The sequence below is a fragment of the Nesoenas mayeri genome (assembly GCF_963082525.1).
Source record: "Nesoenas mayeri genome assembly, contig: SCAFFOLD_41, whole genome shotgun sequence".
NCBI lineage: Eukaryota > Metazoa > Chordata > Aves > Columbiformes > Columbidae > Nesoenas > Nesoenas mayeri.
Window position 1 is genome coordinate 33100 of NW_027659957.1, and position 19591 is coordinate 52690.

Here is a 19591-nt window from a genome sequence, read left to right on the forward strand (position 1 = left end):
CCTTTTCCAAAATTTTCAGCAATACTGAAGGAGAACATGTATTTTAGTTTCAAAACAGCAAACAGCAAGTGTTCTTCAGAATGGGCTAAAGCACTGTGCAAGTATAAGCAACACACTATTTAAAAATTCAGATGGGACTGTGAATCTTGTGTAAGTTTTAAAACATGGCCACAAAAAAAATTTCTAGCAGAAAAACAAAGTTCATTACTATATACTTATATTTTTTTAATAATATATTTTTTAAAAGCTGTTTTAATTTCATGTAAATATGCTATTCTAAAAACTGCACATGAAAAATGTGCAATAGATGAAGATAAACTGATGCAGTAGTTTAGAAAACCCGGTGTTTTCAGAGATACAACAATTTTCAAGCCTGTTTACCGTGTGAATTAGACAAGTCGATTTCCAGCTTTGTGAACATTTTGTTTTGCAGCTGGCTGTCCGACAGCGGGTTCTGCAAAGTGGTTGACGACACATCAGACTATGTGGAATGCTCTTGTTCTCATACGTCCATTTATCCAGTTTATGCCCAAACAGATAACTTGTCTTCATACAACGAGGCTTTTTTTGCTTCTGGATTCATCTGCATTTCAGGTCAGTTATGTAAAACAGTTTTCTCATTAATAACAACTGACGAGCAGTAAGACTGATTTTTAACCATTTTAGTAACTGATAACAATCTGTTTATATAGATGGGTATTGGAGGAATGTCAGCTAACTTCATGATATTTTAGTTGCCATCTGATCCAATATTTGTACAGTGACAAATTTTGCCACTGGAAAGAAACAAAAGTCCAGCAAAGAAATGTGCTTTTTTTGTGAACCTTTACTTAACCATATAAGAGAGAAATACATCATTCATTTAAGGAAAGAAACTTAAAAATCCAAAATTCACCTGCGTGCGGGATTAAAGTAAATTTTCCTTCTGGCGTTGATAGTCACTGTGCAAGGAGGAACCTCAGAGCAGGGGGGTCACTGAGAAAACCAGCTAAATGACTTCTTAATTTGACCTTAGGGCACTTAAATGAGGTTCTGGGTCTGCTTCTTGTGAGGTTTGTAGCTTCTATACTAGATCATCAGTGTGTGAGTAACAAAAACAGTGCAAGCAGCTAAATCTCTTATTGATCCCCTCAGCTAGAAGAAATAAAGACCTGCATACCTTCAGTGTTGGTTTTTTACTGTAGTCATCTGTGTGTCCAGTGGGGTTTGTGACACACACACTGTCCAGGTGGGGTTGTGACACACGCTGTCCAATGGGGTTTGTGACACACACGCTGTCCAGAGGGGTTTGTGACACACACGCTGTCTAATCGGGTTTGTGACACACACAATGTCCACTGGTGTTTGTGTCACACACACTGTCCTATGGGGTTTGTGACACACACGTTGTTCAAAGGGGTTTCTGACACACACACTGTCCTATGGGATTTGTGACACATACTTTGTCCAATGGGGTTGGTGACACACACCCTGTCCAGGAGGGTTTGTGACACACACCCTGTCCAGGAGGGTTTGTGACACACACAGAGTACAATGGTGTTTGTGACACACACACTGTCCAAGGGGGTTTGTGACACACACATTGTCCAATTGGGTTTGTGCCACACACACTGTCCAAGGGTGTTTGTGATACACACGCTGTCCAATTGGTTTTGTGGTACGGACACTGTTTATGGGCTTTGTGACACACACACTGTCCAATAGGGTTCGTGACACACACGCTCTCCAATGGGGTTGTGAAACACACACTGTCCAATGGGGTTTGTGACACACACGCTGTCCAATGGGGTTTGGGACACACACCCTGTCCTATGGGGTATGTGAAACACACACTCTCCAGGGGGGTTTGTGACACACGCTGTCCAGTGGTGTTTGTGACACACACGCTGTCCAATGAAGTTTGTGACAAACACGCTGCCAACTGGGGTTTGTGACAGACAAACTGTCCAGGGGTTTGTGACACAAACCCTGTCCGATGGGGTTTGTCATTCCACACATTTTCCAGGGGGCGGTGTGACACACACTGTCTAATGGGGTTTGCGACACACACACTCTCCAATGTTGTTTGTGACCCACATGCTGTCTGGTGGCGTTTGTGACACACGCACTCTCCAATGGAGTTTGTGACACACACACTCTCCAATTGTGCTTGTGACAGACACCCTGTCCAGAGGCGTTTCTGACACACATGGTGTCCAGTTGTGTTTGTGACACACACCCAGTCCAATGGGGTTTGTGACACACACCCTGACCAATGGGGTTTGTGACACACAGGCTCTTCAATGTGGTTTGTGACACACACACTGTCCAATGGGGTTTCTGACTCACACACTGTCCAGGGAGGGTTGTGACACACACGCTGTTCAATGGGGTTTTTGACACACACACTGTCCAATAGGGTTAGTGACACACACGCTGTCCAATTGGGTTTTTTACACACACACTGTCCAATGGGGTCTGTGACACACACACAGTCCAACGGTGTTTGTGACCCGCACACTGTGCAATGGAGTTTGTGACACACACGCTGTCCAGGGGTATTTGTGACACACACACTGTCCAATTGGGTTTGTGACACACACTCTGTCCAATGGGGTTTGTTACACACACACTGTCCAGGGCTGTTTGAGACACACACGCTGTCCAATGAGGTTTGTGAACACAAACGCTGTCCAGGAGAGTTTGTGACATACACACTGTCCAGGGAGGGTTGTGACACACACGCTGTTCAAGGGGGTTTTGACACACACACTGTCCAATAGGGTTAGTGACACACACGCTGTCCAATGGGGTTTGTTACACACACACTGTCCAATGGGGTCTGTGACACACACACAGTCCAACGGTGTTTGTGACCCGCACACTGTGCAATGGGGTTTGTGACACACACGCTGTCCAGGGGTATTTGTGACACAGACGCTGTCCAATGAGGTTTGTGACAACCATGCTGCCCAGGGGAGTTTGTGACACACACCCTGTCCAATGGGGTTTGTGACACACACGCTGTCCAATGGGGTTTGTGACACACACGCTGTCCAATGGGGGTTGTGACACACACGCTGTCCAATGGGGTTGGTGACACACAGGCTGTCCAATGGGGTTGGTGACACACACGGTGTTCAATGGGGTTTGCGACACACACACTGTCCAATTGGGTTAGTGACACACACACTGTCCAGGGGGGGTTTGGACATACACTGCCCAATGGTGTTTCTGACACACACGCTGTCCAGTGGGGTTTGTGACACACAAGCTGTCAAATCAGGTTTGTGACTCACAAACTGTCCACGGGGAGTTGTGACACACATGCTGTCCAGGGGTTTGTGACATACACACTGTCCATGGGGGTTTGTGACACACACACTGTCCAATGGGGTTGGTGACACTCACGTTGTCCAATGGGTTTGTGACACACAAGCTGTCCAGGGGCGTTTGTAGACACACACGTTGTCCAGGGGTGTTTGTAACACACACAGTGTCCAGGGGTGTTTGTGACACTAACGCTGTCCAATGAGGTTTGTGACACACACGCTGTCCAACGGGGTTTGTGACACACACGCTGTCCAGGGATATTTTGGACACACACAGTTTCCAGGGGGGCTTGTGACACATGCTGTCCAATGGGGTTTGTGACACATACACTCTCCAATGGTGTTTGTGACACACACCCTGTCCAATGGGGTTTGTGACACATACACTCTCCAATGGGGTTTGTGACACACACCCTATCTAGGGGCGTTTGTGACATACACGTTGTCCAGGGGTGTTTGTGACACACACAGTTTCCAGGGGGGGTTGTGACACATGCTGTCCAATGGGGTTTGTGAGACACACCCTGTCCAGGGGCGTTTGTGACACAAACGGTGTCCAGGGGGGGTTGTGACGCATACCTGTAGGTAGTTAGGGTCTGGAGGCCGGAAGATCTCGCGCTGTACAGAAAGATAGTAGCCCCTCCCTAGGTAGGTAGGAGTATGTGAGGCAAGCAGATGGACGTGACGTTGCAAACCTAAGGTATATAACGCTGTGTTACTTGTTAATACACGCCATTTGCTTTCCACCACAGTGGCGTCTGTGTGCTGATGGACCGAGCGACCTGGGATGTGGTCGCCGTGCTGTCTCTCAACCAGGTCGTCACGGCCCACTGAGAGGCAACAGGAAGGGAAGAGAACAAAGGGACTGAGAAACAAAGCAAAGTTTAGATCAAAATGAAGAGACTGGAAAGGGAAAACATGCAGCAATGAGCTGGAGGAAGAGGAAAAGAGGGCTGAGGAGCAGGAAAGAGGATGAGAAGACAAAGAAAAGGCAGAGCCAGCTGGACAGGGAAGATACAGCGAGAGGGGATGGGGCTGGGAACAGGCAAGGAAGACAGAAAGACAAACAGGACAGAAAGACATCAAGAAGGAAAAGGGGCAGTAATCTGGACAGAGATGGAGAAAGAAGCAGCAGGGAAAGGGCAGACAGGCAGAAAGACAGAGAGGGAGCAGGAGAGAGAAAGAACAATAAGGGTTGGGGCAGGATAGAGATTGGGAAAAAATCCTGGGGTGGGCAGCAAGAGGAAGAGGGAGTAAAAAAGAAGAGGGGCAAGAATAGGCGCAGGGAGCAGGACAGAGGGATACAGTGAGAAATGATGGGGCACGGAGCGGGACAGAGCAACAGACAAGAATGACGACAAAGAGAAACCGGGGATGATGAGAACACAGAGGGGTGGAGACGGAGAGGGAGATACGAGAAACCCTGCACAGAGATTCAGAAGGGTGGGGGAATAGGTGAGGAAGCAGCAGAGGGCCAGAGGGAGAAGAGATGAAGAGGAAGAAGGGCACAGCAGGAAAGAGGAGGGAGCAGGGAGGGACTGGGACACAAAACAGGGTGAAATGTCCCCAAAGGCCCAGGACTCACCGCACTTCCTGCTCTCTGCACTGCCAGGCAAGCTGTGGAGATCAGGCACTTCTGTCTGTGAGAAATGCAGTTGTGATTTGTGCTGAGACGTTTGATGTTTACAGATACAACCAAATGAGGCTCGGGCTCTGAACCTGCAAAAAGGAAAAGGTGGGTAAGTTCTACATAAACAAATTTCAAAATTTTTATGAGGTTATATTGATAGAGGGAGCTAACATTTTCAGGGTTAACCAACCACATAATAAGGGCCTACTAACGAACTAACACCCAGCGCTGTTTTGCTTATGGTCTAACGAACAAGTGTTTAAGGAATACAATTAAGGAATTGAATTAAACGTTGTTTATCCATAGAAAAAGCCTAAGTTATTTATTTCATTGCTTTACAACAAGTGATTGAATCTGCTATAGAAAAGTTCAACCCCCTCCTCTATAGCAAAGGACAAAAGAAAGTATGGATTTTTGTTGCATCTAATCCATAATGCAAGTACCAATTAAAACGTGTCTGCTGGAGTGGATATCCTGGACACGAACAGGCAGGTTCCTGGTGTTGTGCCCATGGTGATTCATCCGCTGTGGCCGTGGGTGTCAGGCCTTGATACAACAGACACAAAACCTTGGGAGAGAGGTGATCACAGTAAAACGCTTAAAGATAATGAGCTAGCACACTTGATTTAGTCTTTATTTAAAAATACACACGGCTGCTGTCTTTTTCCAGTTTAGCTACGATGGGCTCCAATATCTCTATTAATTCTAACTACAACACGTGACAAAAATTAAGGGGGGAAAGCTTTGTTTTTACAACGGTAAATACAGTCTAAATCGTAATTTGGGAAACAGATAAAGGGGTGTAGCAGATGAGGCACAGACTCCCTTTAAGATGCAGAGAGACATTTAATACAAACTCAGGTTTGCATTTGAAACATCGCGGACCTCTGTCCTTGATGTACCGATCCTGTATCAATCCCTCTGTCCCTGATGTACCCACCGCGTATCAATCCCTCTGTCCCTCATGTACCAACCCCGTATCAATCCCTCTGTCCCTCATGTACCAATCCCTCTGTCCCTGATGGTTTATGTCCCACACAGTCCTTGCTGCTTGTGTTGTTCCACCAGCGCTTGTTCTCACACTGTGACTCTTGCAATTTCTCACGGGCCTGATGTCACAACCCTGCCACATCTCCCCTTCTTTGTTTAACAATTGCAGCCATAGCAGCGTGTCACTGCACAGCCATTGCACCATTAAAGCTTTTTTCAACCATTCGTTGTGCACAAGAGAAGACACATGGTACACAATCAATAAGTACAGACTCCACATACAAACATTCTAAGCAGCAGGTTAAAGGGCCGTGTTTCGCAATTTTTGTGGCTCCCATAACTGTTACAGAATCGCTACTTAATATTCCCTGCATAGTGTTTAACACAGAATAATGAGCTCCCAGTCAACTAAGAATTCTCATTCTCTGTTCTCCAAGTCAGGATCTATATTAATATATTACTGAGCTGTCGGTTTAAGAGGGTGTAAAAACTCCGTGGGAGACTCCTCACGATCCTGTTTAATCTCAGAAGGTTTTGGCGTATTTACAGCTTTAGGCGCAGCGTGTCTAATCCCGTATAAAATGCACTGGCGATACCAATGCAGCCTGTGCCCCGATATAAGGATATCAGGATCCCACCCTGGACTGACCGAGGGACAATTTTGATCTCATGTTCTCTGTGTATTCTACACCAATTGCTGTTCTTCAACAAACCTTTTACTGGTTTGCATTTCTTTCCCTGATTATCCTTTTTCAAAACAAATGGATCTGAAGGGGACAAAGACAATGCATATGTAACATTATGTATTGTGTAATATGCCTTATGTAATAGGCAATATATGATTTAAAATAGATATCTTACTACATATTACATGTAGCACATTCCTATACTACAGATCTCAAAGTATACCCACCTAGACCTGTGAAGCATATTAATATTATTTACAGTGGCCACCATTAATTACAATATTCAATCAGATTCTCCCTGGTTGACGCCCTGTTGAACAGCAAACGATCCTTTTCCAATGTCAGAAAACACAGCCTGGGGGGGATTTCTCACGAATCCTCCTGCCGATTGTCCACTACCTACTTCACAATCACAATAACAGACAATTGGTGAACTCTAAGTACTGGACTATAAAATCCCCCAAGACACAAGTAACAACAACAACAAACCACTAAAGCCAGAAACAATTATACAATTGCTAAGGCACAAACAGCAAAATCATTAAAGGTACCTTTATCAAATTGCTGTTCCCTCGTTTTTCTCTTTAATTTATTGTTTTCTCGTTTTCCTCTTTAATTTTTTATTTCTTTCTTTTTTTAAGTTACCCAGTTTACCAAAATGCGCAGACGCGAATGCGCAGACCCAACGCGCTGGTGTCGCCCACGTCTCGCGCAGGCAGCGTGCCAACCCAACCAGACAATGAAAGTGCCTTATCTCATTGATGGGGTTTTACCCGCGTCCCGAGCTGGTCCGAGGAGCTGTGGTCCCTTCCAGGAATTCCCCGGTGCCGGCACAAGGTCCCAGAGATCCTGGGATCCACGGGAGGTCAGGCAGATTATCCCATCCTCGTCGCCAGAAATGATACCGAAAAGTCGGCAAACAGACTCTTTAACACTGTTTTGAAAGTGTTAAAAAGCAGGCACTTCTATTACAGCGCGCTGGGGGATCGCTCCTCTAATCGAGTGTGCGTTCCGCTTTCCTCTGGTTTTACAGATCATGGAACGCCTCAAACAGCAAAACATGCCAACCAATGTTACAGACGTCTCGTGCTCTTTCACCAGCGCGTGCAGCAGCAACGAGAAATCTGGAATGAGCGTCTACAGAAACACGTACGTATTTACCCAATTCAGAACAATGCGTTACATCCGCTGGCCGTACTTCATTGGCAGTAACCCCTCCTGGATTAACACCCTCTGTGGATGGCGCGGGTGCCAACTGTTGGCAATCAGGGCAGGACATAAGAACGCTCCTGGCCTGATCCACTGTCATTTGAAGTTGTCGTTTTAACGCCTTTGCACTCTGGTGAAAGAATTTATGTGATCATTTCGCTTGCGCCAAGGCTTTAGGCACAGCGAGCGGCACAGCTCGTGCATCGGCCCTCCTACTGCCTTCCGCAAGTGGTCCTGGAAGGGCCACTGCGAGAGCGGGTGTGCATTGCATAATACCTATGATGTCTATGATTTATTAGAAACCATAGCATTCTCAATTCAGCCATCAAAAGAGGATTATCCTCTTCCTTAAGAAAAGAAGCTTCCAGGCGGTTAAGTATGCCAGCCGCATAATATGAGCCAGTTACAACATTCAAAGGCTTGTTACAGAACACCTCAAAGCGATCCTAACAGCTGTCAGCTCAAGAACTTGTTTGACTCTTGGTCTCTTTTTCTACCTTGTGTTTGCAGCACTGGGTATCTGAGTTTAGCCATGTAATTACAACTTTATGTGAGCGACCAGAGGCATCAGTAAATAGAGTCTTGTCGCTTACTGGTCGTTGCTGACAGCAGCATGTATTGCCAATTCTCCTTCGTTGTAGGAAGAAATATACCTTCAGGTCTACCCCACACATAGCATATAAACATTCTCTGCCTTTAATTATTGGTTTTGCATACATTTCTTTTATTATCCAAACTGTTTTCATTGGTGTGTGAGCTAGAAAAACCCATACAGCCACAGTCACCTTTCTCCCTCCTTGAGCTCTCCTGACCTGCGGTTCCACCACTGGTGTCTTCTTTCTTGATCCCTCTTGACTGGCAGGTGCGCTCCAACTCTCTTTATCCATCACTCTTCCTCATGGGTTCACCTCCTTCCTTGCTTTTCCTTTGCATGCTGCTCCCTCTGAAGAGAAACACACAGAGGACTGAGCTACACCAGCCCAAGGGCACTACAGTCAGACAGGGGCTGAGTCCGGGGCTGACACCTCCCCACACCCCACAGCGCGCCCACCTTGCCTTGGCACCAGCCCCTGGCACAGCCCTTCCCCTCAGCTCTGCCCTCCCTGCAGCACAGCTTCCGCACGTGCCCTGCTCAGGCTGGACCCCAATGTCACGGGTTAGAGATGTCACAGCTCAGTACAAGTGCCCACGGTCCTCACCTGCTCTTTGGTACTTGCGGAGGGTCACGTCGCTGTGCCCCAGGGCACTGGCCTGCACGGCCCTGCCCGGCAGCGGGAGCGTCTGGAGCTGCTGGCTGGTTCTCCAGCTTTAGGGTCACCCGCAGCAGCCCGCTCTCCTCAGCTCTGCACACCCAGCCAGTTGCGCCGCCCAGGCAAAGTCAGCTTCACCCTCTGCCCTACACCTCACCTGCAAACAGCCAACTCTTCAGCTGACAACCGTCCAAAACCCACCAACAAACCCTCCAAATCTCAGCCTTTCGCTTTCAACTGCTGCCTCTAGTGCATCTCACAGACAAGCCTCCAAAATCCCCTCATCCTGCAATAATACTCCAGCACTCATCGCCTGCGGGAACAACCGCCACAATACCATGCAAACACCAACCAGTTCTGGCACAGAAATATCGCTTTCTCCTCCAGATCCCACCTACACCAACTGCTGACAAACACACGCTGTCCTCACCAAAGCCAAACGTTGCAACAACCAGCGACAACTCAAATGTGCGTGTGCGGCGCAAAACCGCAGGTGTGAGCTAACGCAGAGCTGGGCTTGACAGCTGCACAGTGTGCACCCTGTGGCTTAACGTGGCCAGTCACTGCCATTCCGTCTTCTCCCTGGGAGAAGCGCATGAGCACAGGCTGCTTCAAGGCACGATGCGAACGGTTTGGATCTCCGGGTCTCTGAGGGCGAGAGCGATAAATGCGATCTGTGTGTGGCGCAGGAACTTCCCGTCCACTTGCTCCTCCATTCAGTCAGGTGCTGCAAGAGAGGGACAGAGAAAGAAACAGTTAGGACCGGATTAACAACCTCGTCATCCCTGTCCCCAAACCTGCAGGCGTCCTAGGAGGCCTGATCTAAGTTTGGCTCTTCTCCCGCTCTTTGCTGGAATACTTCACTGCACAAATTTCTGTCATGAACACTCTCTTAACCAGTCTGATGTGTTCATAGCTGCCAGCCCAGCATCCATTCCTCAAGGTACCTCAGCATTTCCCTTTGAAACCAGACCTGAGTGCCATCCCGTCCTGAGCTCCCTCAGCATTGCCCCCTGCAGCCTCCCCGACGCCATCTCCTCCCCGAGGTCCCTCAGCCTTTCCTGCCAAAGCCCCCCCGATGTCACCCCCTCCCCGAGGTCCCTCAGCCTTTCCCGCCAAAGCCCCCCCGATGTCACCCCCTCCCTGAGGTCCCTCAGCCTTTCCCACTAAAGCCCCCCCGATGTCACCCCCTCCCCGAGGTCCCTCAGCCTTTCCCGCCAAAGCCCCCCCGATGTCACCCCCTCCCTGAGGTCCCTCAGCCTTTCCCGCCAAAGACCCCCCGATGTTACCCCCTCCCTGAGGTCCCTCAGCCTTTCCCACCAAAGCCCCCCCGATGTCACCCCCTCCCTGAGGTCCCTCAGCCTTTCCCGCCCAAGTTCCTTCCGCGCCGTCCCGCCCTCAGGCTCCTCCGCCGCTCCCCCCGTGCCCGGCCCCTCCCTGCGGCAGCGCCGCCCCCGCCCCTCGCGCCCCCTGGCACCGCCCCGGCGCCGCCCCCTCCCGCTCGCCTTCCTCCCTCTGCCCTGTGGCACCACGGGCTCCCCACTCCGCCCCACGGCCCCGCCCGAGCCCCGCGCAGCGCTCAGCCCGGGGCTCCCTTCCCTCACAGCCGCCCGCGTGTTTCCCCCTCGCCCCTTGCTCGGCCCGGCCCGGGGCCGCGCTGTTGCGGCTGCCTGCCCCTCGCCTTCCTCCTGCCCAAACCAGCCCGTCCCTCCCCCTCCAGCCTTCCCCCTCAGCCGGGACCGGGGCGGCCCCGTCCGGTCTCCCCGGTGTCCGCCCGCCCCTCGCTCACCGCCGGCCCCGCCGCTCCTCGCGCGCTCCTCCCGCCGCCGCAACGGCGGCACGCACTCCTCCGCCCCCGCACTTACGCAGCGTCGCCCCGCCCATCCGGCGCAGGAGCCAATCCCGTCCGCGCCCGCCACCGGGCCCCGCCCCCCCTCCCGGCCCGGAGCCGCCGGCGGCCGCAGAGCGGCGCTGTCCGCCCGCAGCGCGGCCCCGGCCCCGGCGGGGCAGCGGCAGCGGGGCCGGGAGCGCTCGGGCTGCGCCTGCCCGGGACGGCCCGGGGCCGAGGGCTCCGCCGCCTGCCCGGGACGGCCCGGGACCGAGGGCTCCGCCGCTGCAGCCCGTTTCGTGCCGCTTGCACCCCCGGCTTACACGGCTGCAGCCTTCCTGCTGCTTTAGCTCACACATCTTTCTTCCTTCTACCTGCACAGCAGCTCACACTCACAAACGTTGCAGAAGAATCTACAAACATTACAAAGATAGACCACGGACCACAGCTTCCTGAGCTTTCGGGTTAAAGTTCCTGTAGATCCCCATGTTTCAATAAAACAGACACCACCAGTAGAGCTGCTGCCTCTGCCGTCTTTGGTCAGAAAGAAGTGACAACACCAGAAAACACATTGGCAGCCGGTGCTTTGACCAGTGAAGGTGGGATCTACAAAAGTCTGATTAAACCAAACAGCCTGAGGTCTTTAGCAAGCTGCAGATCTGCCAGGCATGCTGAAATGCCTGAAATTTACTCCTGCAATATTCCACAATGGAACAGCCCTTCATCTCAAATCTCATCTCAAAGTTCCAAACCAGTACATTAAAAGCTGTCACTAGGTATTAGAAGACCACTGCAAGATCGTATTGCTTTTTGAGTTCAATACGAATTTTTCAATAAACCAAAACGCAAGCAGTTTCTGCAGTCTGTTGCTCATCCTCCTGTTCATTCCTTAGCACTGCAGCAATCGGTTTTTATACGACGTGTCAGCAGAGGCGTTTGAAAAACCCCAAACAAAACTTATTCCACTCCACGGACCCCCTCGCTGCCCCCCTCACCCTGAGCCCCACGATCAGCACTTGGTGTGGGAGAGGAGCACAGCTCGACATGTTGTATCTGGGATGCTGTATCTATTACGCTGTACCTAGGATGCTCTATCTGGGATGCTGTATCTGGGATGCTGTACCTGGGATGCTGTATCTGGGATGGCGTATCTGGGATACTGTATCTAGGATGCTGTATTTGGGATGCTGTATCCGGGAAGCTGTATCGGGGATGCTGAATCTGGGATGCTGTATCTTGGATGCAGCCGACCAGGTGCCTTTGTGTGAACATGAAACAGCCGTCTATACAGAGCTCCCTTGAATCTGTCCGCGTGAGAAATGCAGGACTGGACAACGTCGTGCAACACGCGGAACCTTGCCAACAAACGGCGCAGCTGTGCACTCACACCCGCTTAAGCACGAATGGAGCCTGCATCAAGGCACACGCATGTGGACAGAAAATCGTTTGTAGACACACACGCTTTCACGCACACGGTCGTCCAAGTACAGGGACGTATCTGCACGTACCCTCCAAAAGAATATTCTCATGCAGCCATGTATGCGTGATGCAGTACGCCAACCATCAACGCACATCTGTTTACCCTCAAGCATGTCATCACGTTTCGCGTACGTCTTTCAGTCCATAGATGGGAGTGGGCGCGCTTGCGGATGTACGCAAGTGTGTGGCCAATCGTTTGCTTAAGCATCAGTGTGTGAAAAGGTAGGTGCTCTTCTCTAGCTGCGTTCGCGGGCACGAGGTGGTGGGTGCAACTACCTGGGAGCTTGTGGAATGGTTTCTGCTTGGTTTTCAGTGGGGAATCGTGTGTGTTCATGTGGAAAAACAGAAGGCGTAGCAACTAGGTTCCAGCGCAGAAAACGCAAGTTTTCCGATGTACTCTCTTTCTCTCCCTATACCGAGTCGTGTATAGAAACCGCTAAGCCTGCGATCGGCAAGTAAGCTACCACGGAGCATGCCGTACGGAGAAAACACCCACAGATCCTGGGTCCAAACATTGTTTCTGATACGTGCTTGAACGCAAATACCTTCGTGCTGCTGTGGCATAAATGATGTCCCTCAGAATATGTGATTGCGCGCACCTGTGCAATTGCTTGGTTATACATTCAGTCGTGGTGTGCGGAGCTTTCAGAATTGGCTCTGGGGAGTCGTCTGTGGAAATGTCGCTGACGGAACACGCACCCTCGATTGTTTACCAAAATATAGGCAGACGCGTTTTACCACGTCGTTCATGATGGAGAGAGCTACGTCTGTTCCGAAGAGACAAGGGAAACGCGTGTGCACGCACAGAAGAAAAACCCGACCAGGTGCCTTTGTGTGAACGTGAAACAGTCGTCTATACACTCGCAGACACGGGAACGTGCATCAATGTAGTCACGCAGGCACCAGCTTTTGAGCACAGGATCTGCTGGTTTTCGCACTTTTCAGGCACAATCCCGAAAGCCGCGCACAATGCAGTTCATTCGCTAAATGTCGTCTAGGGAAGCTTTTCTCCGGTCGATCTACCGCTCAGCCTTCTTCTCGTGCTACTGAGAAATGTCAGCGCAGGGAATCCGTCTCTGTCGAGCACACGTCAATCCGTCTTCGGTTTTCCTTTGTTGACTCTGCCTAGATGATTTCCCTGGTTTCTCTTCGCCGAGGCAGTCGTGGCTGTGCTGTGTTACACACAAGCACAGTCAACTCACAACAAGTGTCGAGAGACACACTCCGCTGAACTCAACACTAGCACAGATGCACATGTGCGACGAAATCAGCACACATGCATGTGGAGAGAAAGACATGGACTCACACGCGTGTGGAGTGACGGATAGATACAGCAGGCGCCAGGAACACAGACTGACCTACAGGCACACTGGCCCCACACCAACAGGGACCTCTCTGCAGCTATCCTAGACGTTGATTATCGATCCAGCCACACTGACCTGCGCAGACTCCCAGACACTTACAGGCAAGACACAATCTCTCCGGCAAGCACATAAGTGTTCGCTCTCAGCTGTAGATCAGGGACAAGCTTGCGCAGTGACGCCCTGTTACTCTTTCCCGTTAAGGCATCATCTCTTTCGTTTCTCTTGTCCATCGGCTGCGGAACACTATTCCTTGCGCCACTGTGAAGCATTTGTCAAGGGTGAGAAGTAGCTGGGAGTACCATTCAGTTCTGCCTACGACTCTCTTTGCTCCTTTACTAGCAGAGCTCCCGTGCATCTGTCCGCGTGAGAAATGCAGGACTGGGCAACGTCGTGCGACACGGGGAGCTTTGCCAACAAACGGCGCAGCTGTGCACTCACTCCAGCTTGAGCACGAAATGAGCCTGCAAAAAGGCACACGCATGTGGACAGAAAATCGTTTGTAGACACACATGCTTCCATGCACACAGTCGTCCAAGTACAGGGACGTATCTGCACGTACCCTCCAAAAGAATATTCTCGTGCAGCCACGTATGCGTGATGCAGTACCCAAACCATCAATGCACACCTGTTTACCCTCAAGCAAGTCAGTACGTTTCGCGTACGTCTTTCTGTGCAGAGATGGGAGTGGGCGCGCTTGCGGATGTGTGCTTGTGTGTGGCCAGGCGTTTCCTAAGCATCAGTGTGGAAAATTAGGTGCTTTTCTCTAGCTGCGTTCGCGTGCACGAGGTGGTGGGTGCGCCTACCTGGGAGCTTGTGGAAAGGTTTCTGCTTGGTTTTCAGTGGGGAATCGTGTGTGTTCACGTGGAAAAACAGAAGGCGTAGCAACTAGGTTCCAGCTCAGAAAACGCAAGTTTTCCGATGCGCTCTCTTTCTCTCCCTATATGGATTCCTGTATAGAAACCGCTAAGCCTGCGATCGGCAAGTAAGCTACCACGAAGCATGCCGTACGGAGAAAATAACCACAGATCCTCGGTTCACACGTTGTTTGTGATTCTTGCTTGAACGCAAATACGTTAGTAATGCTATGGCATAAAAGACGTCCGTCAGAATATGTTACGAGCGCACCGGTGCAATTGCTTGGTTCTACATTCAGTCCTGGTGTGCGGAGCTTTCAGAATTGGCTCTGGGGAGTCGTCTGCGGAAATGTCGCTGACGGAACACGCACCCTCGATTGTTTACCAAAATATAGGCAGACGCGTTTTACCACGTCGTTCAGCATGCAGAGAGCTACGTCTGTTCCGAAGAGACAAGGGAAACACGTGTGCACGCACAGAAGAAAAACCCGACTAGATGCATTTGTGTGAACGTGAAACAGCCGTCTATACACTCGCAGACACGGGAACGTGCATCAATGCAGTCACACAGCCACCAGCTTTTGAGCACAGGATCTGCTGGTTTTCGCACTTTTCAGGCACAATCCCGAAAGCCGCGCACAATGCAGTTCACTCGCTAAATGTCGTCTAGGGAAGCATTTCTCCGGTCGATCTACCGCTCAGCTTTCTTCTGGCGTTACTGAGAAATGTCAGCGCAGGGAATCCGTCTCTGTCGAGCACACGTCAATCCGTCTTCGGTTTTCCTTTGTTGACTCTGCCTAGATGATTTCCCTGGTCTCTGTTCACCGAGGCAGTCGTGGCTGTGCTGTGTTACACACAAGCACAGCCAACTCACAACAAGTGTCGAGAGACACACTCCGCTGAACTCAACACTAGCACAGATGCACATGTGCGACGAAATCAGCACACATGCTTGTGGAGAGAAAGACATGGACTCACACGCGTGTGGAGCGACGGATCGATACAGCAGGCGCTAGGAACACAGACTGACCTACAGGCACACTGGCCCCACACCAACAGGGACCTCTCTGCAGCTATCCTAGACGTTAATTATCGATCCAGCCACACTGACATGCGCAGACTCCCAGACACTTACAGGCAAGACACAATCTCTCCGGCAAGCACATAAGTGTTCGCTCTCAGCTGTAGATCAGGGACAAGTTTGCGCAGTGACGTCCTGTTACTCTTTCCCGTTAAGGCATCATCTCTTTCGTTTCTCTTGTCCATCGGCTGCGGAACACTATTCCTTGCGCCACTGTGAAGCATTTGTCAAGGGTGAGAAGTAGCTGGGAGCAGCATTCAGTTCTGCCTGCGACTGTCTTTGCTCCTTTATTAGCAGAGCTCCCGTGCATCTGTACGCATGAGAAATGCAGGTTTGGGCAACGTCGTGCAACACGCGGAGCTTTGTCAAAACACGGCCCAACTGTGCACTCACATCTACTTAAGCACGAATGGAGCCTGCATCAAGGCACACGCATGTGGACAGAAAATCGTTGGTAGACACACACGCTTTCACGCACACGGTCGTCCAAGTACAGGGACGTATCTGCACGTACCCTCCAAAAGAATATTCTCGTGCAGCCACGTATGCGTGATGCACTACGCCAACCATCAACGCACACCTGTTTACTCTCAAGCATGTCATCACGTTTCGCGTACGTCTCTCTGTGCATATATGGGAGTGGGTGCGCTTGCGGATGTGTGCTTGGGTATGGCCAAGCGTTTGCTTAAGCATCAGTGTGTGAAAATGTAGGTGCTTTTCTCTAGCTGCGTTCGCGTGCACGAGGTGGTGGGTGCACCTACCTGGGAGCCTGTGGAAAGGTTTCTGCTTGGTTTTCAGTGGGGAATCGTGTGTGTTCACGTGGACAACCAGAAGGCGTTGCAACCAGGTTCCAGCGCAGAAAAGGCAAGTTTTCCGATGCGCTCTCTTTCTCTCCCTATATAGATTCCTGTATAGAAACCGCTAAGCCTGCGATCGGCAAGTAAGCTACCACGAAGCATGCCGTACGGAGAAAATACCAACACATCCTCGTCCACACATTGTTTCTGATACGTGCCTGAACGCAAATACCTTCGTGCTGCTGTGCCATAAAAGACGGCCGTCAGAATATGTGATTGCGTGCACCGGTGCAATTGTTTCGTTCTACATTCAGTCCTGGTGTGCGGAGCTTTCAGAACTGGCTCTGTGGAGTCGTCTGCGGAAATGTCGCTGACGGAACACGCACCCTCGATTGTTTACCAAAATATAGGCAGACGCGTTTTACCACGTCGTTCAGCATGCAGAGAGCTACGTCTGTTCCGAAGAGACAAGGGAAACGCGTGTGCACGCACAGAAGAAAAACCCGACCAGGTGCCTTTGTGTGAACGTGAAACAGCCGTCTATACACTCGCAGACACGGGAACGTGCATCAATGCAGTCACACAGCCACCAGCTTTTGAGCACAAGATCTGCTGGTTTTCTCACTTTTCAGGCACAATCCCGAAAACCACGCACAATGCAGTTCATTCGCTAAATGTTGTCTAGGGAAGCATTTCTCCGGTCGATCTACCGCTCAGCTTTCTTCTGGCGTTACTGAGAAATGTCAGCGCAGGGAATCCGTCTCTGTCGAGCACACGTCAATCCGTCTTCGGTTTTCCTTTGTTGACTCTGCCTAGATGATTTCCCTGGTCTCTGTTCACCGAGGCAGTCGTGGCTGTGCTGTGTTACACACAGGCACAGCCAACGCACATCAAGTGTCGAGAGACACACTCCGCTGAACTCAACACTAGCACAGATGCACATGTTGGACGAAATCAGCACACAAGTTTGTGGAGAGAAACTGGGACTCACACGCGTATGGAACTACGGATCGATACAGCAGGCGCCAGGAACACAGACTGACCTACAGGCACACTGGCCCCACACCAACAGGGACCTCTCTGCAGATATCCTAGAGGTTGATTATCGAACCAGCCACACTGACCTGCGCAGACTCCCAGACACTTACAGGCAAGACACAATCTCTCCGGCAAGCACATAAGTGTTCGCTCTCAGTTGTAGATCAGGGATAAGCTTGCGCAGTGACGCCCTGTTACTCTTTCCCGTTAAGGCATCATCTCTTTCGTTTCTCTTGTCCATCGGCTGCGGAACACTATTCCTTGCGCCACTGTGAAGCATTTGTCAAGGGTGAGAAGTAGCTGGGAGCAGCATTCAGTTCTGCCTACGACTGTCTTTGCTCCTTTACTAGCAGAGCTCCCGTGCATCTGTCCGCGTGAGAAATGCAGGACTGGGCAACGTCGTGCGACACGGGGAGCTTTGCCAACAAACGGCGCAGCTGTGCACTCACTCCAGCTTGAGCACGAAATGAGCCTGCAAAAAGGCACACGCATGTGGACAGAAAATCGTTTGTAGACACACATGCTTCCATGCACACAGTCGTCCAAGTACAGGGACGTATCTGCACGTACCCTCCAAAAGAATATTCTCGTGCAGCCACGTATGCGTGATGCAGTACCCAAATCATCAATGCACACCTGTTTACCCTCAAGCATGTCAGTACGTTTCGCGTACATCTTTCTGTGCATAGATGGGAGTGGGCGCGCTTGCGGATGTGTGCTTGTGTGTGGCCAGGCGTTTCCTAAGCATCAGTGTGGAAAATTAGGTGCTTTTCTCTAGCTGCGTTTGCGTGCACGAGGTGGTGGGTGCGCCTACCTGGGAGCTTGTGGAAAGGTTTCTGCTTGGTTTTCAGTGGGGAATCGTGTGTGTTCACGTGGACAACCAGAAGGCGTTGCAACCAGGTTCCAGCGCAGAAAAGGCAAGTTTTCCGATGCGCTCTCTTTCTCTCCCTATATAGATTCCTGTATAGAAACCGCTAAGCCTGCGATCGGCAAGTAAGTTACCACGAAGCATGCCGTACGGAGAAAATACCAACACATCCTCGTCCACACATTGTTTCTGATACGTGCCTGAACGCAAATACCTTCGTGCTGCTGTGCCATAAAAGACGGCCGTCAGAATATGTGATTGCGTGCACCGGTGCAATTGCTTGGTTCTACATTCAGTCCTGGTGTGCGGAGCTTTCAGAACTGGCTCTGTGGAGTCGTCTGCGGAAATGTCGCTGACGGAACACGCACCCTCGATTGTTTACCAAAATATAGGCAGACGCGTTTTACCACGTCGTTCAGCATGCAGAGAGCTACGTCTGTTCCGAAGAGACAACGGAAACGCGTGTGCACGCACAGAAGAAAAACCCGACCAGGTGCCTTTGTGTGAACGTGAAACAGCCGTCTATACACTCGCAGACACGGGAACGTGCATCAATGCAGTCACACAGCCACCAGCTTTTGAGCACAAGATCTGCTGGTTTTCTCACTTTTCAGGCACAATCCCGAAAACCACGCACAATGCAGTTCATTCGCTAAATGTTGTCTAGGGAAGCATTTCTCCGGTCGATCTACCGCTCAGCTTTCTTCTGGCGTTACTGAGAAATGTCAGCGCAGGGAATCCGTCTCTGTCGAGCACACGTCAATCCGTCTTCGGTTTTCCTTTGTTGACTCTGCCTAGATGATTTCCCTGGTCTCTGTTCACCGAGGCAGTCGTGGCTGTGCTGTGTTACACACAGGCACAGCCAACGCACATCAAGTGTCGAGAGACACACTCCGCTGAGCTCAACACTAGCACAGATGCACATGTTGGACGAAATCAGCACACAAGTTTGTGGAGAGAAACTGGGACTCACACGCGTATGGAACTACGGATCGATACAGCAGGCGCCAGGAACACAGACTGACCTACAGGCACACTGGCCCCACACCAACAGGGACCTCTCTGCAGATATCCTAGAGGTTGATTATCGAACCAGCCACACTGACCTGCGCAGACTCCCAGACACTTACAGGCAAGACACAATCTCTCCGGCAAGCACATAAGTGTTCGCTCTCAGCTGTAGATCAGGGATAAGCTTGCGCAGTG